Raw genomic sequence first — 27,825 nt, 5'->3', positions numbered from 1 at the left:
GTTCAAAAAATCGATTTTGCTCCACAGTGCTCATCTGATTCTTTAGCATGTTCTGAGTGTCCTCTGAAAATTTGAGCTCATTTGGATTAAAACTGATTTAGCACAAGCCGTTTCAAGTTTGCATGCAAATAAGTATGGGGCAACTTATTTTTTCATTATACTGTTATTGACGTTTCCCCATTAACCGCATGTTAAAAGAAAACCTACATAGCTTAAAGGGATACTCAACAGCTTTTAATTAAATTGCTTCTAGAATTTTTGAGAAGAGTTTAAAAACTTCTTCGTATGGTTTCCCGTGGAGATTTTTTCGATTATCATCTTTCTGCTTCTTCTTCTTCATGCAACGTCAAACGCAAATTCATCATGGTTGCCATTGATTCGAGTGGATTGTGCAACATATGGCGCTAGAGTTTTCGATGGCGAGAAAATTGAAACTGATTTTCACTAAGAGTTACATCTGTTTATCTGCGGCGCTATATCAAATTATCTGTCGATAGGCCAAAAGAATTAATTAAATATCGATTCACTGAAAAATTATCAGTTCTCGTTTTATACCTGATTATTTTGTAATGTAATTATCGTAACTAATTTATTAATAATAGAAATAATTCGGTATTTAACTGCATGTGGATTTCTGTCCGCTCTTCTGTCTGCATGTCATCCTCACGTCGAATTGCCGCCAGATTGCCACACAATCTCAGTGATACTTTGAAATGGTAATTTCAACGAATAACGTTCTGTATTTGAATGTTTAAATGTATGTATCGCGAAGGAAAGATGCTGAACCTGATACCAGATATCATGTAAATTTAATATGCTGAAAATTTCCACTTCTTATGGCAGAAAGAGTAATTTCGCTACTAGGGGGTCCACTATTGGGTATTTTACCCCATTTAAATTTCAGATAGTTCACATTTTGATGCCAATTTCAATTTTTTTTTCATAAATATGACTACGCTTGTATCAAACGTTTCACAAATATTGGTAAGCAGTGGCGCCGGGAGTGGGTGGGACAAGTAGGACATGTCCTACGCATGAAAATACCTGGGTAGGACAGTCGAAGCATTGTCCTACCCATGATTATTACCCATGTCCTACCTATACCATATGGATAACTAAAAGGTATACTTAATACTATAAATACTATTCCAAGATCTAAAGCCATATTATTAAAACTTTTTTTTTGTATTTTTATTAAGGAGACTTGCATCCCTAGGCTGGCTCGTCTCCAAAACTTTTTTGATTTTTAGGGATTTTGACTTGATTAGTTGCTAATAATTAGGTTTTCCGGCTTTCAGTAACATGAAAATGTTGATAATTTCAAATCATTGGCAACGATTCGATACGGGGGTTTGAATCTGAGCCCTGATGATAAGTCTCAGTCTCAGAGCCTATGAGCCATGTTTTCCATTCCAAAAAGTGCTTAATGATGTACCTATTAAGATTTTCCAAGAAGTCTTGAGATTTCTAATAGTTTTTGTTCTTCCATAAAATTGTTGAACATTTTCTGGAAGAACGTAATTATTTCTGCTAGTCCAGGGAGGCTCAGAGGATACCGTGGACCCCCGATAATTTGAACGGTACCTCATTCAAATTAACGGGGTTCACTTTTAATTTGAACTTCTGGTTACTCTATAAGCATCAGAAAAACTGGTTTCTGGCTGCTCTCTTTGCTGGTTTGTTTTGATTCTGCGTTCCATTTCACGATGTTCCATTTTTCTTCTCTCGATTCCACGTGGTAACGTTTGAACCATTTTTAATTTGAACGATGTTCAAACCAACGGGGTTCAAATTAAAAAGTGTTCAGATTAAAAACGGTCATATTACCGGGGGTCCACGGTATATGAATTATGTAAAAAATATACAGGCTGACAAGTGAATTGATCGAAAATTGAATATCTAAACAAGGATGTAGCTTAGCATGACTTAGCTAAGGCTACCTGTACTTGTCAATGGTTGCTTCTCCGTGACTGGTCAGAACGGGTGTAAATTGAACTACGATCCAAGTGAATAAAGGTTGGTATTTACTACCTACGGAGAGGATAGTTATTGCGCAGTTATTGTTGTTACTAGAGACCGGGAAAACCTCTGCATCCCTACAATACCATGTAAAGAAAATTTCGTTATAGTGTAATGAACAGAAGTATAGATCGAGGATTCATTTAGAAAAGTGATGTAGTCTATGTAGTCATTATGTGATGTTGTTTTTGTAAGACCTCCTGTCTACAATTCGCGAAGTCGAAGCAAAATTCTTTACACAAACAATTACAGTTCTTTATGGGTTTTTACAGTAGAGCAACAGAGAGGAGGAGATGGCGGCCATGTTTCACTCAAACTCTGACAGATAGCAATGGGATTTCCCATAGGAGGGAAGATCAGAATTTGTTTCGACTTCGCGAATACAGAAGCGGTAGTCGTATTTTCAAAGTGCTCGCCTTACGGAAGCAACGCACAACTGTCATTTTTATTTTTTCACGCATGCTGCGACGCAGCAAAGCTGAATCAACAAAAATGACAGTTGTCCGGCGCCTCCGTATCGAGTGGTGTGCCCCCCAAAACGCGAGCACTTTGAAACTTGGATTCTGTCAGGAGTGACCTTAAGCACTCATTCTTGGACGATCATAAACTTTACCAGTAGATTGAAGCGATGTTTCTGAAGATTTCTGTAGGTTCGATTTCCTAGAAGTTAGTGACAATTGCTAAGAACCATCCAATAAATGTTTTTGCAGTCATAGGGAGTTTTATAACTTATCTGAGGATGTCCAATTTTTTTTTTAATCCGAGAGGATTTCCGGAATCAGCTGGAATTCCATGAAAGCACTCTATAGATTCGATAATCCAGTTTTTGTCCTACCCATGTCTCAGAACGTGGCCGCGCCTCTGTTGGTAAGCACTTCCTTTTGGGGTTTAAAATTGGACATTTACCCTACTCAACTCACGCTCGATGATTAAGATTTGTTTTATTTTACCATTTTCTTTGCTTATTATTTTCAATAGTTTATATTTTTAGTAGACTCACAGTTTTGTGAACTACACAATTGAAAATTCATCTAATTCCGTGTAAAATTATTTAATTAAACATTGTGTACATTTCAGGTTCCCATAATCACCAAAGAACGGTGCATAACCAGAACATCATAACGTTCTGTACTCATCGGCGAAACGTTCGAAACGCTTCCCATGGCACGGGATCACGCGGCCAGCGTTACGTTTAGGCGACGCTTCCGTTTTCGTCACACTTGGCTGCGTCACCACGAGAGCGCCGCTTCATTCTGCTGGAGAGCTTTCACGCGCAAAAGCTCTCCGTCATCTGCGCCGAACAGACGCGCTCATGCTAGCTCGCTTTCACAAACGGAATCCGAATGGCGTCGTGCGAATGGAAAGGGACGATAAAAGTGCGGCTGACGAAATCAATCGAAACCGAGAAGTTCGCCTCTGCTGCTGCTGGGCTGGTGAGCAGCAACCAATGTGAAGAAAAATCGTCATACTCGTGTGAGATCAGTCATTTGGATCGGAGGTGTGTTTTTCGAGTGCTCCTTGAATTCGGAAAATTTTCCTGTTCTGCGACTGGATTTCGGTCCATTGGCGTAGGTTAATCGGTGGATTAAATCGCGTGGGTGTTAATCGCGGTGTGATAAATCGTCGGATCGAAGTGCTGCTGCGTAAAATATCGAAGTTGGCGGTGGTGAAAAATCTATTTCGAATGCGAAATGCGCTTCCTGCTTCTTGGCTCGGTCTCTTTTCGCCGTCTCCCCGTGTGAGCCAGAAGGAGTGAGTAGTGAGGTGTGAGTTGGTGAGAATCGTAGTGAAAAAGGGATAAAAATTGTAATTTCATTGCAAAGCTTCTGGGGTCAGGCCGTTTTTGTTCGTAAGATCTGCAGCATATTGCTTGGAGTGGAGCTGATAGAAGGAAGAATTTTGTTGCGATTGGCAGCAGCCGGAATCGCTTCGAGCCCATCGAGAGTGCATAATTCCATATTGCGAGGGAAGTACAGTGATAGCTGAATTTTCTTGCATAATTCAGCGCGAATCATTCCGTTCGGTTGTGTGATTCGACAAAGCCTTTCTGTATAGAAGGCACGAGTGTTGCGGGAAAGGGAAAAATCGAAATTTTCAACCGCAAAGAAGCGACGGAAAAACGATTTGTGTCGTGTGAGAACGAAGAGCAGCAGCAGGCTTCAAACATTGAACGGAGATAGGAAGGCAAAAAAACTTCACAGCCGTCTCGCATCTGCGTTGGTGTGAGTGCAAGCGTTCGGCTGCTCATAAGCGTGTGTTGGGTAAGTACTATCGAAGCCAGTGTTTCTCAAACTTTCTCATCGTGCGTTCCAGAGTTACGTGTTTCATATTTTATTGGGTTAGATTCATTAAATACGTTTTGTAGAAAATATAACATCTCGCGTAACATATGATTACGGCTTATACACCAAAACCATGATTTTTGTTATTCTAGCATAAACGATTGCTTTGTAAAAGATTCTTCATCCTAGGTAAAACTCCATACTTGATATTTCTTAAGAAACACATTTTATTGCTGTTTTGAGTGAACGTCTCATGAACCATTTGCACCATAGTGGTTTTTAAGTCCATTGTGGGCGCCCTTTACTACCATGCGGAATGTTTGCTTTGGTTTTTAGGCCGTTTACTTTATATTGTTTATTTAGAAAAAACTAGCTTCAAGTTATTTTAAAATGTATATTCTTACTAGGTTTTCGATATAACGCAGAGCAGAACTGCTCTGGCTGACAAATCTAAACAAATTCGATGATGTTACTAGCTTTGAGCAAACGGCTTAAAAACCAGACGTGTTGCCGGTAATGCGAGTAAACGGCGCAATTTTTGTTTTAGCTGAAATTTTGTAGATTTCGAATGGTTTTTCAATTAATCTTAATCTGCTGTTATAATATAACCATTTACGTATAGAATTGACATGGTGTTGGCCATGAAATGAGTTTCAAATTGAATAAATGAATTAAATTAGTCATAGAAAACTTGAACCTCATTTTTCTCGGTTCAGCATTGTTGTTTTTTCGGCCCTAATCATATTTTGCTCGAGACATGTTCATACTTTGAACTCCTTTCTTAGTACATAACACATTTATTTTTAAAATTGGGTATTGATCGTCACACTCCTTAAAACCACTTTTTCTAATAGTATTACTTATTTTAAGGACATTACAATGTGATAATTATTGAACACAGGCGAGTTCGGTGGTCTAGTGGCTACCGCTTCTACCTTATAAGCAGGAGGTCGTGGGTTCAATTCTAGGCTCGTCCCTTTCCTACTTTGTATTTCTATCTTAGTTCTTTCTGTGTTTCACGTTCTACCAAAACGATTCCTACTGTTATGGCTATGGCTACCGTGGCACCTATGAGAGGTCGTAGAGTTCTCTGCATCTTTCTTAAGTAGGTGTCCAACTAACCATCCTTCCCCTTGCTCAGCATTCGCAAGGACGTGGCCAGGACAGATCTCGACTATTGGAGAGTACATTGCTTTCATCTAAGAGTTAATGATTAGTCCCAAATCAATATCTGTGGTAACGGATGAAAGTGATACTACTCTCATACAATAGTATTGGCTTGTACCACCTACGAATTTGTGCGAACTGCTAAATGCTAATGCTAATTCTTCTTCTTCTTTCTTCTTTATTGGCATTACATCCCCCACTGGGACATTGCCGCTTCGCAGCTTAGTGTTCATTAAGCACTTCCACAGTTATTAACTGCGATGTTTCAAAGCCAAGTTACCATTCGTATATCATGAGGCTAACACGATGATACTTTTATGCCCAGGGAAGTCGAGACAATTTCCAATCCGAAAATTGCCTAGACCGGCACCGGGAATCGAACCCAGCCACCCTCAGCATGGTCTTGCTTTGTAGCCGCACGGCTAAGGAGGGCCTACACTCAACAAAGATTATTCCAAGCTAATGCAATTCGACACAGTTGTTTCATAAGGGCTAATGTGGCAATGAGCCATAATGTAGAAAAATGGATTACAATTTTTCATCCAATTTGTTCGAATTGTTTAATGCTAGTTGTCGGATTTCATGGCATTAGGCAAATAATGCTAAAAAGCATTGAGTTATCATTTTCGTTGTTTCCCCGTGCATTTTTTCAGTACAGTCTTCTTACTAGTCCAAAGCATGATGTAGTGAATAAATAAAATAAAACCCAGTTTTTTTGCGAAGGTATACGTTTTTCACAAAAAATCGCGTTAATTTCAAAATCCGTGTAAAAAAACATCTGAAAATGAACGGAAAAGACAGGAAAATGTATTGAAAAAAAATCAGTCTTGTAATTGAGATTTTTAAGCGGGTCAAGGAAGTTATATAGAACTTTACATTTGGAAGAAATGATAAATAGCAATAGATATATTGTTCCCTTAAAGCTTTTTCGAAGGATGAAATCAAAGTTTTGGCTTTGATCTCAGCCGGAAGTCTGTTCCAGATCGACATTCCGTTGATAAGCAGGCTCTTCCTGGTGGAGTTTGTGTTCCGAGGTAGAATAAAATTACGGGTCCGATCCAGCTGGCTTCTGGGAAAGTGTTGTTGGATATAATCAGGCACTGCGTTATTCCATACTTGTCTCATGAAACAGCAAGAACGAAGGTGATAATTATCAGGAAGATCTTGTCCGAGTACGTTAGTCACAGGCACCGTAGTTGTACGACGTGTCATATTAAACACGAACCTTAGAGAAGCTTTGAAACATCTGTGGAGGCGCTCTTTGAGTGCTGCGGAGAGACCTGGATGGTGAACAATGTCACAATAGGGGGAAAGACGGCTTTGGCAGGTTTTGTTCTATTATTGGCAGAGGGGTTTTTGTCGACCGAATTTTATGAAATTTGGCCACTATATTCTTTGATATGCAAAGAATGTTTAGGCCAAATTTGAGCCTAGTCAGTCATAAAAACCCCCTGCCAATAATAGAACAAAACCTGCAAAAGCCGTCATTCTCCCTACGTGAAAATCGGTATGATTAATGCCTGCACCAGTTTAAACGGACTTCGGTAGACAGGACTGCTCCAAAGCGACGAAAAGTTCGAAGTTCTATTTGACTGAAAACATAAAAACTGGGTATTGCCCAAATGCGCTCGATGAGTAGAAGCCGTAAATCTATGCTTGGAAATTTAAGATTGCCGACTTTCAGCTTGCCTAAATGACTGCAAATCAAATCAATGTCCATTCGACCAAATGTCATTCGACGAACTGTCCCGAAGCCGACGACCGACTTCCGGTTGGCTAAAATGACTGCAAAACCGTGCAATAAGGTTATTGCGGGGGTCTGATTTTTTTAATTCCTGTTTAGGGGTGATTCAAATATGAAGTCCACTACTTTTGACATTTTTAGACCCCCCTTCCCCACTCTGTCTCGCTTTTTGGTATACCGAGTGTACAAACTGTCGCCAAATCTTAACCCCCCTCCCCTCTCAAACTGTGGACGTCATTTTAGAACGACCCCTTACTGTCTGCGGAACTGTCACCGTGGAACGCATCTGAAAACCTATTCCGGCACCTATATCCAGAAAATAAATCGAATTTTGCTTCAAAGGATTGCATCGAAAAGAGAATGAAAACATCTCTCACTTAACATATGCAGCTTACAGTGAGAAACTTTTATCGCAAGCTATTATAAAACCCAGATCAATCCACCTATCGTTGGTGGTGCCTTGCTCTCGCGCATTAAAAAGAAAGAAAAAAGGGAGGTCGCAATAGCACTTTACGAGGATAGATTTTACTTTTTCCATCAATTCATATCCATTTGCGGTCATTTAAATGCATTGCTGCAATCTTCGAAAAAAAAATTCTGTAAGCCTTTTCGACAAGAAATTATGGGTTCCTTCACGTATTTGGCCTTCACAAGGTATAAACTGATTCATATTTGTGAAACAAATTGAAAACTAAAAATAATGTTTTTTTGATTTTGTCACATTTTCAACTTTATCACCTCAAAATTAACCATAATTATAAAATCGGGATATTACTACAACATTCCCAACACAAAATGAGCGAGATCAAAACGTTTTATTATCACTTCTCGGTGGGGGCTGCCTATCCGATGTTGTTTTTTCGCACTTGTATTATTGTAGTTCGATAAACTTGTTTTCATGACTTGTAGTTATTCGGAACAGTTTTTTTCTGTTTTATAGGGGCGTACGCATGACAATTTTTCTGAGTTTTTCGATTTCAATTACTATACTGTTGTTTTTCCTCTGTTTAAATAAAAAAAAACATTTGTGCATTTTATTAGAAAAACTTCGTATTTCCAAATCAGATTTCAATGTCTTTTCGGGATGCTCTGTAATTCCATATTCTCAGAAATGCGGTACAGCTGATACTACTCCAATAAATAATTAATTACTCTTGGAAAGCTATTCATAAATGGTTTCAACACAAAGCCTCATCTAGCGCCGCAGCTTGGCGGTCACTGGTGCCAACGAAGAAGGCAGGCTCTTCCTTTGCGGGTGTTCGACAGCGCTTATTAGTTTGGTGCAACTGTGACTGTATTAGTGCGCGAGTGAGAAGTGAGTCAGTTGTTCTTATTTTTTTAATGTAGCTCACAGAGCCAGAGATGGCACAATTTTAGCTGATAGTTACGGCTCTTCCATGTTTTCTGTATTCAGATGCTGAATTATTGAAGAAAGCTGCCATTTTTTATTATCGTGTGTTTGTTACGGCGAACCTCATAAATATAACATGATTGTTTTCAGGCTGTAAAACGTCACAGTCTGATATCAGAACACTATCGTGGTGACAATATGATTTGCGTATCTTGTTCATATCGTCCTTCGTTTTCCCGCAATGCTTTAGGTTCCTCATAAGATATTGGTAATAAAAATGTATGCGTCAACAATCAAAACAACATCAACGAAAGAACGAACGAACAGAACAGTTACTAGTGTTCTATGGAAGGTGGGTGTACTTTTTGCCTATACCCTTGGTTTGGTGTTCTATACCAATCGACTCGACTCATTGAGATGATGTCTGTATTGCAGTTGCGCATAAGGCTTTTCTCTTCTTGGTTCAATTCATCAATTCGCAGCTACTCATTTCATACGTTTTCTTTGCAGTTTTTCATGACAATTTTTCTTTGACTTTGATGCCAGCATGGAAAATCAGCTTTTATCTTCCTCGTACATTAAGTGTACGTAGTGGTTTATAGTATCACTTCAAAAACTGACTTTTTCTAGATCGGACTGTGCTCAGAACGAAGGCGGAAATACTATTTCTTATACAACTCACGCATATTTTTTGCTTATCTGATAAAGTGATATTCCGATTTTATCAGCCCCTGGTAAATTTTGGAATAAGGAATGTGACTAAATCGGAAGAAAAATATTTTTTAATTTTTTAAATACATTTTACAAATAGGTACAAATTAGTTTATGCGTTAGAAAGACAAAAATTATTTTGAGCTTTTTAGTGGAATGTCTTCACTTGTCATAAGACGAGTTTGTACAGTCCCATTTAATTCCACCACTTAATTGTACCTTGACAGATACGTATTTCGACCTCAACAGTAAGGTCGTCTTCAGTGTCTCGTACTTGACTCGACTTAGTACGAGACACTGAAGACGACCTTACGGTTGAGGTCGAAATACGTATCTGTCAAGGTACAATTAAATGGTGGAATTAAATGGGACTGTACAAACTCGTCTTATGACGTTATTTCTTGTCAAAAAGGCACACAAAATCGTTGACAGTCTCTCAGCAATGACTTATAACCAAGGAATGTGAATATTGCTGAAATATGCAAAAAACAAGCAACAGAAGAGAATAGCGATAAGTCTTTGTCCTTATCTTCAGAGGATAAAGACAATGTTGCGTTCCATTTTATTTGCAACAAACGTAGAGAGGTAATTGTTGTGAACTTTTCAAACTGCGATAATACAAGTTTAGAATTAAAACACAAATCATGTTAACAGATGGTTAAGTTCATATCTAAACATTGATAACTGATACTTATTTAACCAAAAACATCGTCGAAAACCTACTTTTTCTCTAAATGCGCGGCAGGCGATCATTGTCCTATTCTGCTACAGTTTGGAACAAACGCTTATTGCGAGTTGAGTTTGTCCCAACATTTACAAGAGAGGACAATGTCGTTGTCATTAGCAATGCTGTTGTTTTACATTCCCTGCTTATAAAAAAACACAGGCGGGTTATTTCATTAAAAATCCTTGTTGTTTGCGGTAACCGCAGGCCTGGTAGCGGGTCACTTTTTAATGACTTGGTCACTTTTTTCGGCCTAGTCACTAAAAAGTCTCTTTTTTCGATCTCAAGTCACTAAAGTCACTTTTTCTCGCAAAAAGTCACCATTTTCAACTATTTTGAAACTATTGACTAAGATTTTTTTTATAAAACTTTATGTATCCATCGGAAGATGCTTTGTTGATGGTGGAAATGAAATTACGTATCTTGGAAAAATGATCACTCTGAAACATCGCCAGTCATTTAACTCGCTGCTCTTATTGGCATTTCACCAGTAGCTAATTGAAGGTGTTTTACGTCACAAATCATAAATTGGTATACAGTCATGCAATCAGGTGACCTGTCAATTTAAAGCTATTTTTTAAAACTCAATCTTTATACAGTAGGGGAAGGTGGGGAGACTTGACCCCTTGATAGACATGCTTCTCCCTTGTTTTACCAAGAACTAAAGTAGTATTGTTATACCTCTAGACAAATGATCGTTATGTGGCGAGTTATTTTTTTGATTGACAACCTTATTTACTCTATTGCTTACTGTGTTTTGTTCCTCCTAAAAATGTTTTTAGTGGTCACGCAAAATTTGAACAACTTCTCCCAATAATGACCAAATGCATTTCAAAATGATTTCTCAACGCAAATCCTTAAATATGCTGATTGATCTTCATTGATAAAAATGCTAACATTCAGGATTTTTGGATTTTGAATTGTTGCCTCAATTTGAGGAGACTTGATCCTGTCGCACTAAAAATTCCAAAAACTTCCGTGGCAACAGTGACAAATCGTAGAATTCTCTGCATCTTTCTAAAGTAGGTGTTATGCTAATCCAATGATCGTAATTTTCACTCATTCTCAAAAGAAGAGAATGCTCATTCACGCAGATTTTCGCCGAGAAATCATTTTTGGGAAAGAAAAACTAACACCTGTTTGAGTGATAACCATATTTCGCTCACTTCCAGCGGCGTAAAAATTTGATTTGCTTGCAAGACTACTCATAGTTTTGAGTAGTCCTGCTTTTGACTGATATTGAGTAAAATTTCCGTGTGGTTAAAAGATCGGGCAATACAATTTTACTTAGTTGTTTCTCTTCTGAGTTTGTTCTAAGAGATAAAAGTTGTGAGTGAAAGATGTTTCCCGCCACAAATTACGGAAAAATTATTCTCCCTCGACCCAAAAACGCTTGATTTCGTCTCATCGAACTTGCAACTGAAATGGGAAGTAACTATTTGGTCACTTTTTTGCAACTGAAAGTCACTATTTGGTCCCTTTTTTCGTCAACTTTGGTCACTAAAGTCACTATTTTGAGTGGCTTCGGTCGCTACCAGCCTTGCGATATTATTATTGTAAAAATTAAAATAAAGACACAAATTTTCAATTTTTTTGGGGTGACAAAATCGAGTCGAAAACAAGATAAAATCGGGAGTAGACAAAACCGGGTAATTCATTAGACGCGTGCTTAGGACCATATTTGACTGTGTGCAAAGAACGGTATGTGGCGGCGAAGAATGAATCACGAGCTCGTCCTACTCTACGGCGAACCCAGTTGTGTGTGTGCGTGTGTGTGTCTGTGTGTGAGTGTATGTGTATACAGAAGCTAAGAAAAACATTAGGCAACTTTTCATATAGTAATCCTTAACCAATTTTCTCGCGACAAGTTTCATTCGACAAGGGACAAAGCCTAGTTGATCACTATTGAACAGGGTTTGCAGAAATCGCTCTCAATAGATAACGTACAACGATAAAAGAGAGGCAAAAACTGTTCCGAATCATAACAAGCCATTACAGATACGTTCCGATTTAATTTTTAAAATTTAACTTTTAAAATAAAATAATTTTGGGTAGTTGTTGACCAAATGTTGTGTTTATAATATTTTAAGCACTAGCGGTAATAAGGCCGTAACTAACAAGAGAGAATTCTTTTCACCGACACCCCCGCATCGAAATAAAAGTGACAAGTTGCGGGTTAGTTTTGCACTTTATTACTTCAGGACGAAGGACTACATTATTATCTGGAGTTCTAATCTAACTGAAAAATCGTTGAAATATTTTTTCGGGTGTTCTAGGCCGTCCAAACTGTCCTGGAGTACATATCCTTGAATGTATCAGGAAATATGTCTACAAACGCACGGTCCTAACTCTCAGCTTAGGACCGTGTGTTTGTAGACATATTTATTGTCCTGTAGAAAAATATCAACGTTTTGAATAAACGTAAACTATTTCAGGGTCTCCAAAACGTCCTGGAGTTCAGAGCTTGTGATATTCCCGATCAACCAAGCCCTGAACGACGTATTCGTGCATCGTTGAATATCTTAGCAGGTACGTTGAGCCGATAGGATTTCACTCATTACTTTTAAACGCAACTACAGGCCTTACAGTTTCTCCAAAACATCCTTGAGTTCGATGCAGTTCAGAACATGTGATCTACCCGCTCAACCAAGTCCTGAACGATGTATCCGTGCATCGCTGATCAACACAGCAGGTCCGTCGAGCTGGTAGCTGGTCACTTAATTTTGTTTAAAAGCTACAGTGGACCCTCCACGAGTTGATGTTCTAAGACCCGTTATCAAATCGTGAACAAATGATGTCATAATAATTTTTTTGAAGGTGTCCCTGATACAACATTTTTCAAAGAACTTTTGTTCCACATCTCGATACCGACTGAATTACATCTCTTCAAAACGTCCTGGATCTCAGATCACTTCAATAGCAAAATTTCAAAACAATTTTTACCTATCCAATAATCTAACTGATGAATGATGTTGGATATGATATCCCAGTGAGTCCATTAAGTTTAAGTCTGCAGCCAATTAGTTATTGTGCAACTAGCATCTAGTAGGATCTTGTACATATTCTTCTTTTTCTATGGCTCTACATTCTAACTGAAACGTAGCCGGCTTTTCAACTTAGTATTCTACTAGGATTTTCAAGACGATTTTGTTAGTCATATGACTATGGCTTTTGCCACATATCCAGTCTCGTCCCATTCCTCCTATTTTGTATCTTTCTCTATATTTCTCATTTTCTAACAATTGCTAGAACTGGAAATAGATTTTCATATCGTTTCCATTTATATTTTATACCTTTGATTTGACTATTCTAGCAGTAACCGCTAGAATTGGAAATGAACAAAACAAGCTCGTTTCCTATATCCAATTAGAAATACAATCAATTGCTTTCTCCCATCTACCACATTGGTTGCTCGTTAACCAAGACGAACTTCTGCCCGTCAAACTCACCCAATAACTCCAATAAAATTCCGCATGAACTCGTGGCAAGTGCAGAAGTATATTGGGCTTGCCAGTACTTGTTAGCATTTACTATTAGCATTTCCTCAGTTATTAATTGAAAGCTTTTCTATGCCCGCCATTGCAAGATTATGTATCTTGTGGGGCAAGTACAAAGGAAAGGATACACTATGCCCAGGGATTCGAGAATGTTTCCAACCCAAAAACATCCTAGACCGGACCGGACCTAACTCACCATCTCCGGATTGGCAATCCTACGTCTACGCTAACAATGCTAACTGGAGACCCCTTAGACATATTATGATCATGGAAATTAGAATCCTATGCTTTTTGAACTGGATTTGGTACGTATTCCAAAAAATTGAGTTTATATTATTGGATTTATTGAGTATATGACAAAAATAAGAACATTGGCAAAAACCTTGATTGATGAACCTGGCAGATGCCTTAAGCTGAACTCCAGAATATTTTGGAGTACCTTGAACATCCCAAATTCAAGAAAATTGGATTTGCATTGTGCGTGTATGCTTTTTGAACCAGGTCTGGTACATATCGATGTTGAGGTCGTTGCAAAAAGCCTTGGTTGTCCGATAGATATTTTGGGTTGAACTTGGGAACGTTTTGGAGTATCTTGAACATCGCGTATTCAAGAAAATAAGACTTACATGATACGCATGTGCCTATTGGAGTGGATTGGGTATATGCCGATGATGAAGACATTGCATAAGCCTTGGTTGATCTGGTAGATACCGTGGACTGAAATCGAGAACGTTTTGGAGGAGCTTGAGCATCTCATATTCTAAAAAATTGATCACTGTCCTTACGATCAAGATGACTAATCTTGATTCAGTGCTTAGATTTACAGTGAACTCTCCCTTACTCGATATTGAAGGGACCATCGAGTTAGGGAGGTATCGAGATAGGGAACACATTTATATTTGGCCGAATGCCGTTTAGCCGAACAGTTAAAATGTGTTTTTTATTAAGTGAAGTGAGAAGAGAGATGTTCGAAGTGAATGTTGAACAGCGAGAAATGAGAAGTGAGAAATGAGATTTTTTAAATGACTACAGAGTAGTGAGAAGTGGGTACTGAGAAACGGAAGTGAGTATTGAGTAGTGAGATGTGTACAGTTACATGTGAGTAGTGGAAAGTGAGAAATGAGAAGTGAGAAGAAAGTGATGAGAAGTGAGTTGTGATAGTTTCGGAGTGACAAGAAGAATGTGAGTAGTGAGAAAAACAGAAGAAATGGGTGAGAAGGAGAGAGGATAATTATGAGATGAGAAGCGAGATGTTAAGTAGTGAGAAGTGAGTGGAGAGAAATAACACAGAAGAAGAAAAATAGAAGAAGGAAACAGAAATAATATCGTTTTTCACTTCTTGTTTCTCGGTCCTCACTTCTCACTTCTTATTGCTCCCTTCTCAAAACTTACTTCTTACTCCTAATTTCTCACTTTTTACTTCTCACTACTTACTTCTGACTTCTCTCTTCGCACATTTTGCTTCTCATCTCTTTTTGTCCACTACTCACGTCTCACTTTGCACTTCTCACTATTAATTTCTCACCTCTCACTTCGCACATCTAATTTCTCTCAACTCATTTTTCACTTCATACTTCTCACTTGTAATTTCTTATATCTCACTTCTGACTTCTCATTTCTCACTCATCACTTTTCACTTCTAACTTTTCACGTCTCACTTTTCCCTTCTTACTTTTCATTTCTCACTATTCGCTTCGATCTTCGTACTTTTAACTTCTCACTTCTCACCTCTCATTTCTCACTTCCCACTACTCACCTCTCATTTCTTACTTCTCGTTTCTCACTTTACACTTCTCGCTTCGAATTTCTCACTTCTCACTTTTTACTTTTCATTTCTCACTTCTCATTTCGCACAACTCACTTTTGACTTCGCACATATAACTACTCATTTTTTTACTTTTCTCTTCTAACATGCAACTTCTTATATCTTACTTCTGACTTTCCATTTCTCACTTAACATATTTCACTTCTTACTTCTAACTTTTTATTTCTCACTTCTCGAACTCCAAATTTCTCATTTCTCACTTTGTATTTTTCACTTCCCACTACTTATTTCTTTCTTCTTACTTCAAACTTCTCACTTCTCATTTCCCACTTCTCATTTCCCACTTCTCATTTCTCACTTCTCACTTTCCATCTCTCACTTCTAACTTTTCCTCTCTCACTTCTCATTTCTCACTTCTCGCTTATCACTTTTCACTTCTAACTACGTCGTGCATGTACTGTTTCTGACAACATCGAGTTAGAGAGGTGAAAATGCTTTGAAAAATTACTTCGACTTAGGGAATATTGAGTAAGGGAGATATCGACTTACGGAGGGAGCGCAGTATGCTAGATTCAAGGGACTTTGAATTTCATCGAGTTAGAGAAAATATCGAGTTACAGAATATCGAGTTAGGGAGAGTTCACTGTATTAAAGAATGTGATACAGGACAATAATATTTAAGTTTTATCTGCAAGCAGTCAAAAGCAAATTTTTCCAAGGTTTAGGATATCTAGGTTTGGTCAAACTTGACCTCCAGTATTATTCCTGGTTAGCCGACATGAAGATTTTTGCTGAAGAAACTGGGGAAATAGGTCTATTCTGTAATTTTTCACAGCCAATCTTAAACGCTGGGCATATACATATGACCCATCAGTCCCGAAAGGGTTAAGGAGGTCAAATATTTTTAAATTTATTGTTATGTTATCAACGGATGCTGCCTTATTTTATGGAAAGTTCATAAATTACGTCACGCTTTTATTGGGAGGGGAATCTTTTTTTATATTTCATACAAAAAGTGAAACGATTAAGGGATGACGGATTGAAAATAGATATTTTTTGCGTGGCGTAATTTATGGACGTTACCTTGATGGATGAGTACTTGCCAGGACCCTCAACCAGTAACCATTGATGTTCAATATATAATAACTTTGATCTCTCTTCACTAACCCTTGTCTCCCAATAGCATGTTCACGTGGTTTATGGACAGTCCCTTAGCATTTAAAAATGCTAAAATGTTTGCAAAAAAAATCGTCATGGAAAATTGTTTCGATTTTGTCACTTTGTCACCGATTTTATCAACTGAAACGCACGGACCGTGTTGATAAAAACGGAACTTATCTGTATAACAAATTTATCAAACCTGTATACAAGTGCGAAAAAAACCGAATCGGATAGGCAGCCCCCACAGAAAAATGATGATTCTCGCTTTATTTTCGCTCTTTTCGTGTTGGTTACTGCACAGCTGTGTAGAGTAAGTTGAAATGCAGCATCAGAGCCAGAGCTCCCCGCGTTTGGAGCTTTCTAAAAGAAATTTATCATGGGGTATAGCCTCCCGAATCAGTTCTCTATCATGACAGCTTGCGAAAAAAGTCTCTCGCGGTATGCTACATATCGTATATGTATACAGAGATGATAAGTGAGAGACTTGTTCATTCTCTTTAGGATTCAATTCCTGGCGTTGAGTTGATCTGTTTACGCAATATTTTGTTTCGTTAGATGTTAAACCGTTATTGAAAATATTATGTGAAACTTTGTTTGAAAAATTTCACTGATAATTGATTGCTAAGAAATTAATTGTAAGCATATTAAGTATCCTCCTTGGGGCCCTCCTTAGCCGTGCGGTAAGACGCGCGGCTACAAAGCAAGACCATGCTGAGGGTGGCTGGGTTCGATTCCCGGTGCCGGTCTAGGCAATTTTCGGATTGGAAATTGTCTCGACTTCCCTGGGCATAAAAGTATCATCGTGCTAGCCTCATGATATACGAATGCAAAAATGGTAACCTGGCTTAGAAACCTCGCAGTTAATAACTGTGGAAGTGCTTGATGAACACTAAGCTGCGAGGCGGCTCTGTCCCAGTCAGTGTAGGGATGTAAGATGAAGATGGAAGAAGAAGAAGAAGAACATTAAGTATTCAGCTTCTGAACTAAAAATGGTTACCTGTTCCATGCCATGAACAGGTAGAACGCACATACTTTCCCTCTGCAAATGCCCTAGAATTTTTTTCCAGAAAAGAAGCCAACATAAAATAAAAACAATAAAAAGCTTAATTTCTCCCTTGAATTCCACTGTGAGAAACTTCCAATAACTCCTATGGAAGTTCAACTCTTCAAGAAATACCTCGTGAAAGTCCTCATGATTTTTTTCTGGGGATTTCTTCAAGAACTTTGAAAATTTGCTTTGAAATTGCTTTGAAAATTCCTTAGAGAATCCTCAACCACGATGTTCTTTGCAGGAAGTCCCCCATGTACTCCACCAACAATTTCTCCAAGAATTCATCCAGCAAACCATTCCGTTTTTCTCACGAAAAAAAATCTTTGGCATATCGTAAAGAAATTATGCAGGAAATTTTCTCACTTTTTCTCGAACTCCTCCATAAATTTTTCCAAAAGATCCTCCAGCACTCCAGCAGTTTCCCAGGGTATTCTTCCTAAAATCCACAAATTTCCTTAAATCTCTGAAACTTCCATTGCAAATTTGTTTCAAAATTTTCCTAGAAAATTATCCTTCAGTAACTGCTTTTTCAAGAAAAATTCTCCAAAAATAAATGCTGCATAAATGTAAGTAAATATTTATTATATGACCAGTTGCTAGAAATTAATGAGGAAATTTCTCAAGGCACTGGAAGAGGAATGCATTCTCAGGGGTTTCTTTTTTCTGCAACTTTTATTGGTGAATATTATCAAAAAAATCAAATTTTGATAAATAATTTCTGATATTTTTTTCATGAAAACAGATTAATCTAAGTCTAAGAGAAATAAGAAGGATTCATGAGCAGAATGTGGGTAAGCTTGAAGGGCTTCGAACTATTTTTGATTAATGTAGTTGAAAAAAATCTGGATTTCTGAAAGAATGTTTGGTAATTGAGAAAATTTAAATTATTTGAGTATTTTTTGTAATCCAGAATATCTTTGGGTGAAATTTCTCAAACTTTAAATGTGGTGAAGAATCGACATGAATAAACAATCCAAGTCACTATTCAAGCCGTTCCTGGGTGGACGTTAGGCAGAATAACAGCGATTTCAACAATGCTTGTTCTCTCATATGGCCCTCTGCTAATCTTCAGTTTCTATTCATTTCACACTTGCCGCTCGCTTGCGGTGTCAATCGAATCTGTATCTTCATTACTTTCATCTACTCCCTTTCGCTTTGAGTAGTATAATTATCACCGAAAAAAGCCAATAAATTAATTTCGATGAATAAACAATGTTGAAAAGCAAAAAAAATCAAAATTTTAACGCCTAAGATCGATCTAAAAAAGTGTTTTTGAGTAGTGAAAACAAAAATTTCGTCTTGGAGGGATAAAGAACATCATCAATAAAATTCTGAAGCAATTCCAAGGAACTATAGAGTTATTTTAAGAAGATTATTTGAGATTAATCCTGTCTTGGGAAATTGAGTGGAAATTTTAAGCCTATGTAACTTCAAGAAGAAATTAGTTTCTGTTTATTCTGTTCCATCGAAAGTTATATAAAAATTTCTTAAATTAATTAATTGATTGTCTTTATTAAAGTGACTTGCAGCCCTTGGCTGGCTCGTCTTTGGAGATTCTTTGTTCCAGAATTAGAATTCACAGGAAATTATTGTGGGTTCAATTCCTTCGGTTCCGCATGTGGCAAAACTGGGATTGTTTTATATCTAATGGGTCTAAGAGCTTCCTAGTCCTTCCTCCAATAAAATAAACATAAAAATTAGTTGATTTCTTGCTTGGAACCGCTACTATGATATTCTAGTATCAGTTCCTCCAACCGGGAAAAACCGGGAATCTGAAAATCGATTTTGAATGGACACCCTGCAATTCGTGTGGATTGGCTTAATTATTTCATTTTTCCATTTATTTAGTTAACATCTAAACAGATAACACTGAATCAACAATTTGACGCCACAATGCACGGTTCGAGGCCGCATCTCTCCATCCTCGGATACGCCCCACGCTCGCCAAGTCGTTCTGCACCTGGTCTGCCCATCTCGCTCGCTGCGCTCCACGCCGTCTCGTACCTGCCGGATCGGAAGCGAACACCATCTTTACAGGGTTGCTGTCCGGCATTCTTGCAACATGTCCTGCCCATCGTACCCTTCCGGCTTTAGCTACCTTCTGGATACTGGGTTCGCCGTAGAGTTGGGCGAGCTCATGGTTCATTCTTCGCCGCCACACACCGTCTTCTTGCACACCGCCAAAGATGGTCCTAAGCACCCGTCTCTCGAATACTCCGAGTGCTTGCAAGTCCTCCTCGAGCATTGTCCATGTTTCATGTCCGTAGAGGACTACCGGTCTTATTAACGTCTTGTCATGACACATTTGGTGCGGTGGCGAATCTTTTTCGACCGCAGTTTCTTCTGGAGTCCGTAGTAGGCCCGACTTCCACAGATGATGCGCCTTCGTATTTCACGACTAACGTTGTTGTCAGCCGTTAGCAAGGATCCGAGGTAGACGAATTCCTCGACCACCTCGAAGGTATCCCCGTCTATCGTAACACTGCTTCCCAGGCGGGCCCTGTCGCGCTCGGTTCCGCCCACAAGCATGTACTTTGTCTTTGACGCATTCACCACCAGTCCAACTTTTGTTGCTTCACGTTTCAGGCGGGTGTACAGTTCTGCCACCTTTGCAAATGTTCGGCCGACAATGTCCATGTCATCCGCGAAGCAAATAAATTGACTGGATCTGTTGAAAATCGTACCCCGGCTGTTACACCCGGCTCTCCGCATGACGCCTTCTAGCGCAATGTTGATCAACAGGCACGAAAGTCCATCACCTTGTCTTAGTCCCCGGCGCGATTCGAACGAACTGGAGTGTTCGCCCGAAATCTTCACACAGTTTTGCACACCATCCACCGTTGCTTTGATCAGTCTGGTAAGCTTCTCAGGGAAGCTGTTCTCGTCCATAATTTTCCATAGCTCTACGCGGTCTATACTGTCGTATGTCGCCTTGAAATCAACGAACAGATGGTGCGTTGGGACCTGGTATTCACGGCATTTTTGAAGGATTTGTCGTACAGTAAACATCTGGTCCGTTGTCGAGCGGCCGTCAACGAAGCCGGCTTGATAACTTCCCACGAACTCGTTCACTAATGGTGACAGACGACGGAAGATGATCTGGGATATCACTTTGTAGGCGGCATTAAGGATAGTAATCGCTCGAAAGTTCTCACACTCCAGTTTGTCGCCTTTCTTGTAGATGGGGCATATAACCCCTTCCTTCCACTCCTCCGGTAGCTGTTCGGTTTCCCAGATTCTGACTATCAGTATGTGCAGGCAAGTGGTCAGCTTTTTCGGGCCCATCTTGATGAGCTCAGCTCCGATACCATCCTTACCAGCTGCTTTATTGGTCTTAAGCTGTTGAATGGCATCCTTAACTTCCCTCAAGGTGGGGGCTGGTTGGCTTCCATCGTCCGCTGAACTGACGTAGTCATCTCCTCCGCTGCCTTGACTTTCACTGCCTGTACTCTCAGCGCCATTCAGATGTTCCTCGTAGTGCTGCTTCCACCTTTCGATCACCACACGTTCGTCCGTCAAGATGCTCCCATCCTTATCCCGGCACATTTCGGCTCGCGTCACGAAGCCTTTGCGGGATGCGTTGAGCTTCTGATAGAACTTGCGTGTATCTTGAGAACGGCACAGCTGTTCCATCTCCTCGCACTCCGCTTTTTTCAGGCGCCGTTTCTTCTCCTGAAAAAGGCGGGTCTGCTGTCTCCGCTTCCGTCTATAACGTTCCACGTTCTGCCGGGTACCTTGCTGCAGCGCGACCGCCCGCGCTGCGTCCTTCTCCTCCAGAATCTGTCTGCACTCTTCGACGAACCAATCGTTCCGTCGACTTCGACCCATATACCCGACGTTGTTCTCCGCTGCGATATGTCCTGACGTCGATAATGTCGGAGAAGTGCCGTCCATCAATCAGAACGTGGTCGATTTGTGATTCTGTCTGCAGTGGTGATCTCCAGGTGTACCGATACGGGAGGCTGTGTTGGAAGTAGGTGCTACGAATGGCCATATTCTTGGAGACGGCGAAATCAATTAGTCGTAGGCCGTTTTCGTTCGTCAGCCGGTGAGCGCTGAACTTTCTAATAGTCGGTCTAAACTCCTCCTCTTGGCCAACCTGAGCGTTCAAATCTCCTATGATGATTTTGACGTCGTGGCTTGGGCAGCTGTCGTACTCACGTTCCAGGTGCGCGTAGAATGCGTCCTTATCATCATCAGTGCTTCCGGAGTGTGGGCTATGGACGTTGATTATGCTGAAGTTGAAGAACCGGCCTTTGATCCTCAACCTGCACATTCTTTCATTGATCGGCCACCACCCGATAACGCGCCTTTGCATATCGCCCATCACTATGAAAGCTGTTCCCAGCTCGTGTGTGTTGCCGCAGCTCTGGTAGATGATATGATTACCTCTAAACGTTCGCACCATTGATCCCTTCCAACAAACCTCCTGCAGCGCTACGATGCCGAATCCACGCAGCACGTCTTTGAGCACATCGGCGAGTATGCGTGTGCTCCCGATGAAGTTGAGAGATTTGCAGTTCCACGAACCGAGTTTCCAATCGCTAGTCCCTTTTCGTCGCAGTGGTCTTCGCCGATGGTTCCGGTCCGTACTCTCTTGTTGATTGTTCGTTGCTTATGATTTTTTAAAGGCTGGCTTGCAGGGCCTGACACCAAACCCCCTAAATTTCCGGAGGACCATTCCTCCTTATTTCCGGTGAACCATGGTGCACAGTTTCACTTAGAGTCCCTCGCTGGCACTCGAACGATGATCAGCCGCCCCTAACATGGAGAACAGACGCTGTTGTGAGCCGATCCTGACATGGAGAACAGACGCTCAATAAGATTTGCACCTCCGGAGAGGAGCAAACCCCCCCTTCCCTGTCAGCATACGACCATAGTTCCCACCAGGGTTGGTTACCCGATCTTCCCTAAGGTTGTTCGTATCCCGGCCAGCACCGCGGGGAGGTAGGGATAGGAGTTGCTGGGTAAGAGGCTAAGGACCGCGAGATGGGGTCTATTTTATTCCTTCAGGTACGCGAAGTACCAATGCAATGGTACGCTTTACCCAGCATTTGCCGTGCCTTAATTAATGAATAGCAATTTACAATGGATCAAAACTAAACTTAACTGAGTAGAAATGACCGGAAAAACCTGGAATTTTAAGAGAATTTCCACCAACCTGAAAAAAACTGGATTTATTAGGGAATTCCTGGCATAATCAGGGAAGTTTTAATACCCGATTATCATGAGCGAAATTCTCTCAAAAGATCAAAAAGATTCATAATAATATTTGAATAAATATACCAATCACATCTATTGAAAATGAAGGGTGGCCAGTGAGTCGGGTAATCGTTAAATATGTGAGAATTAAAGGTCCATGCGAGAAATTACTCAAAAAATCGGGAAAAAAAAGTCACCAGGTAATAAAATCAGGATGTGTAGCAATAGTAGAAATAATCAAAACAATAATAGGGGAGGAGGTTCGGTTGTGGGTACTGTTCGGTTATGGGCACCCCTATGTACATATCTTTTGACAGATAAGAGATGCTGTCATTCTGACAACCGTCATTTGTTTGCTATAATAGCATGATGTTTTGTGCTCATCAAACCGGATGGGCATCTCTACTTTGAACTAGAATCAAATAATTTTTTTGTACAAGAAAGTGGCATAAATTGAAGTGATTCAATTCAAAAAGTGAGTTCTAATGCGTATCTACACAGGAAATTTAATGTATTTGGGAGCCCAATGTCGATTGCTATCAACATTTTAGCGCGAAATTTTTTTCTTCACTTTCCTAAAAGGCTGCGAAATTCAGTTGTGGGTACCCTTATTGGTTCGGTTATGGGCACCCTCATTTTATTGATAAATCATTCAATATCGTTTTAGTTGTCCCTTAACTTATTTTTAATAACGTTTTTATGCAGTTTTTATAATTATTTTGACATTGTTCGAAATAATGAGTATATTTAATATTTTTGTTTATTGTCTAGTTATTATACAAACACTTTTTGGAATAAAGCCATTTGCTTGCAACAAGTTGCATTCGACGGGGAATGCTTTCCCATTGTTTTCTATTGAAAATTGGTCAGATCGGACTATGGGATCAAAATTTATGATCAAAATATTATTTTCTGTAATGAACGAGAAAGGCACTATTGCCGCTAGGGTGATTAATCAGGGGTTTTTATTTTTTAATCAGGGTTTAAACGTTAATCAATGAAAAATTGAAACCCATTTACCTAAAGTGCTATTTTAGACCTTTCTTATGTGATTTTTTTCAACATCCTTCTTAATGCACCGAGGGAGGCATCATCACTGCTAGGTGAATTGATTTGAGTTTTTAGTATCTCATGGCTATTAGAATGAATAAACTATTCCTTGTCTTTAAATATGAATGGTTTTTATTCATGCTTCTTTATTTTTAGCTAAGTTTTCAAGGGTGCCCACAAGCGAACCACAAAATGAAAATGTCCAAAAATGTCAAATTTTCTAAATTGTCAATATTTTTTTCCAAATCGATGAATTAGTATGATAATTTCTTTGCTAGTTGTAAGGTTTTACGTTTAGCTTTTCATTGCTATGCAAATGTCGGCATAAGATCAACCAGGGCCAAATTTATGGACCAAACAAAAAAGGGTGCCCACAACCGAACCTCGCCCCTACTGGTCAAAGTGAAATAAGTCTAAAGAACTGAAAATAGATTAGGAAAAAAAGAGATAGGTAATAAGCAATGAAGAACGCGAAGGTTATAATTATTATTATTTTTATTTAAGTAATTTGCAGTAGTTTAAGTAGTGAAGGGTTGCTCACTTCTTAAAAAATCGGGAAATATGCGGGAATTTTAAAATGGAAGTTTAGTGGTCACCCTGAAAATGTATTGAATATTTATGGATCGTTGTTCCGTTCTATGGGCAAAACAACGTTTTGCCGTCTTCAAAGGATTTCCTGGAGAACTTCCGATGCTATGCTTGGAGAAATCTACACACTTATTTTTTTACCGGAATCTCAGCAAAATGGTCAACTTTTACCGAGATTCGCACAGCCGTGCCCCAGCAAACATGTTTTTTGCCGAAATTTCTGTCAAAATTGCTGGAAATCAGCAAATCTTATATATAAAAATGAAATGGTCTGTGTTCGTATCCGCATAACTCGAAAACGGTTGGATGGATTTTCTTCATTTCTTCAGCAAATATGTTCGTTATCATTTCCGACGGGTTTATATGATATTTCCTCATGCGAAAATCTAGAGAAAAGTTGAGTAAATCATGGAAAACTAAAACCAAGATTCGTATGGCAATTTTCCATGGGCAGTTAAGAACGCGTATTTTCGCCTACTATGCAGGACAACGTCTGCCGGGTCGACTAGTAATTTGCTGAAAATCAGCTAACAAACATCATTTTTGCCGGAATATCAGTTTTCTATTTAGCTGGCGCACGGCTGTGCGGATTTTTGCCGAGCTGCAGAAATAAAAACTAAGTGTGTAGGAGTTTATTTGAGAAATCAATTAGGGATTGCTTTGGAAATTCTTTTGAGTATTCCGTCGGAAATTCTTCAGGAATGTAATAAAAAAATACACAATTACTAAGGATTGTTCAAGCAATTCCTCGAGGAACCTGCGAAGGAATTACTGGATCAATTTTTCAAGGGATTTCCGGACGATTATACAAAAGAATCACTAAAAGAGTGCCCATAAGGACGATGACATGCTGACGCATCAAGCGATGCGGAGCGCGTCTAAGTACATGTTAATCAGAACAGCAGCAAGAGGAATGCTTTTGACTTGGACGCATTCCCCCACGCACACGCGCCAGTATGCCATCGGCCTAAGAATGATTAGAGCTATTTTCCAAAATAATTTCTAGAGGAATTCCCAAAATAAGAAGAAGAATTTAAGAAATTCCCAAAAGGGAACCTGAAGGGATTTTCAAAAAAAAGTGAAGGGATTTGTGAAGGGTTTTTAGGAAGAAAGAAGTAACTCGGCAAGAATGGTTCTCGACAACAATCCGACGGGCACAAGAGGCGAGGTCTGCAGTGAGCAAGGTTTATCGATCATATGGTAGTCGATTTGCGAACTCCATAGATCGCATGGTTGGCGACGTGCAGATATAGACCGAACTTAATGAAGGAGACTTTTATTTTGCAAAGGCTACTCCGGTCTTAGTATGAATAAATATAAAATTATGCACGTTTCGTTTCTTAAATCGTGGGTAGAACCTTTCGGTTGATTATGCTGAAGATGTCGCCGACATATCTCCACAACTTCTCGGATAGTAGTTCTTGTCGTTGTTCTCCAAATCTGCCATGAATTGTTCGCACAAAAACGGCGGTAGTAGATTTCCCATCGGTACATCCTTCGTCTGTTTGCAGAAACTTCCACGGAATGTAAAAAAGTTCTCGATCATTCACAACCTTGCAAGTTTTCAGGGACAGATTAAGGGGTGGGTTGCGGGGGTGGCCGTTGCCCCGGTCCCCCACAAATCTTATGTACCAAAACCAACCTTTTTGTACATTTTGGGGACCCCACAACCTGTCGGCCCCGGAACCCCCTTCCGTCTAAATCCGGCCCTGCAAGTTTTAGATTCAACTTTACTCAACTTACTCTTTACAACTTTACTCTCGCGATGTTGTATCCTTCCTTTGTGTTAGTAATCAATACTCGAAAACGTTCAGAGCGTCCTTCACTAAAATGCTTAGGAACAACGCCTCTACGTCGAATGATACCATAAGGTCCTCTTCTTCGATGTTTTATGCCTCCAATAACTTTTTGGCATGTGGTGTGGTATTTGGTGTGGCATACTCTGATTTTCCTTGACAATTTTCCTTTAAGCCAATTTATGGGTATAGTAGCATATTCTAATCCCTTGTTGATGTGTGCTAATTTTTTTCATTATTTAATGTGCTGCGTCGAACCGTTAGCAACAAATCTTTTGATTATTTGTACTGTAGCGTAGGCGATTCTACCTTTAATCGCTGATTTCCCTCGTAGGTTTGTCAATTTCTTTTTGTGAAGCCTCCTCTTCCTGTCCGCTTCACACATTCTTCTGCCCTCTGTACTTTTATCAGAAATAAATCAAATGATTCCGGATTCTCATATGCCAGCTTCAGACGTAGCTTACATCATTTAAGTCGTAGCACTCGTTCAACCTTTTTAATTTGGCGTAGTGCTATTTGATTGGCGCATTTATAAATTCCGATTCCGCTTTCTTATTAAGGTCTGAGGGAAGCTCTCTCGCGGTAGAGCGCTATTTTCGTACTAAAATGTTTATAACTCGGAACTGGGAACGAATTTCGCTTATCCCAACTGACAATCTCTTTGAAATTTATCAAGGAATGTTCCTACAAAATTTCATGGACCTACTATTTCCAAAATTTGAATTAAGCTCTAAATACTAAACAATTGTAAAACTGAAATTATCGCTTCTCAGTACCTCTCTCCGATGATTTGAGGCACAAAGGAACCGAATTTCGCAAAACCCAACTGACAAAAGTTTTGAATTTTTCCAACGATCATTTTGATGTAATAAAAAGTATATGTCACCGCAATAAATTTAGCAGGAAGCTCTTTTTACTTCAACCAAGTTTTTTAAATTCCATACAAAAGTTACCATTTCGGGAGAGCAGCCAACAGCATATTTTCTTGTGGCGCACGGCAGGAAAGGAGCGATGAGAGCGATAGAAAGTCCGTCAACTTTGTATCTAGCGTGACACTAGAAAAAAGCGTATTCCTATTTGTGAACACGAGGATACCAAATATATAAATTGAAATCAAATATAGGAATGAGATGAGATAAACAATTGAAAATAAATAAGACAAATAAGACAAATCAAACAAATAAGCCAAATTAAACAAAAAAGACCAATAAAACAAATAAAGCAAATAAGACAAATAAGACAAATAGGACAAATAAGACAAATTCCTTCGGAAGTTCCTCCAGAAATTCAGTCGGAAGTTCTTCTAGGAATTCCTTCGGAAGTTCCTCCAGAAATTCCTTCGGAAGTTCCTTCAGGAATTCCTTCGGAAGTTCCTCCAGGAATTCTTTCAAAAGTTCCTCCAGAAATTTTTTCGGAAGTTCCTCCAGGAATTCCTTCGAAAGCTCCTCCAGGAATTCCTTCGGAAGTTCCTACAGGAATTTCTTCGGAAGTTCCCCCAAGAATTCCTTCGGAAGTTCCTCCAGGAATTCCTCTGGAAGTTTCTTCGGGAATCCCTCCGGATGTTCCTTCGGGAATCCCTCCGGAAGTTCCTTCGGGAATTCCTCCGGAAGTTCCTTCGGGAATTCCTCCAGAAGTTCCCGGAAGAATTCCCGGAGGATCTTCTGGAGGAATTCCCGGAGGAACTTCCGGAGGAATTCCCGGAGAAACTTCCGGAGGA

The 27,825-nt window shown here is 39.5% G+C and overlaps 1 protein-coding gene across 1 annotated transcript in view; it reads left to right on the top strand.

Moving 5' to 3' along the window:
- The first annotated feature begins 3,141 nt into the window (after positions 1 to 3,141).
- The window catches only part of LOC134227857 (uncharacterized), a 90,505-nt gene continuing 65,821 nt past the window's right edge, over positions 3,142 to 27,825 (top strand). The window contains exon 1 of the mRNA XM_062709541.1: positions 3,142 to 4,280. The gene's annotated coding sequence lies outside the window, so the exon portion shown is untranslated. The remainder of the gene's footprint in view (positions 4,281 to 27,825) is intronic.

The sequence above is a fragment of the Armigeres subalbatus genome, chromosome 3 (genome assembly GCF_024139115.2).
Source record: "Armigeres subalbatus isolate Guangzhou_Male chromosome 3, GZ_Asu_2, whole genome shotgun sequence".
Classification (NCBI taxonomy): domain Eukaryota; kingdom Metazoa; phylum Arthropoda; class Insecta; order Diptera; family Culicidae; genus Armigeres; species Armigeres subalbatus.
Note: the sequence above shows the minus strand (reverse complement) of the source record. Positions and strands in the feature narration are given on the sequence as shown.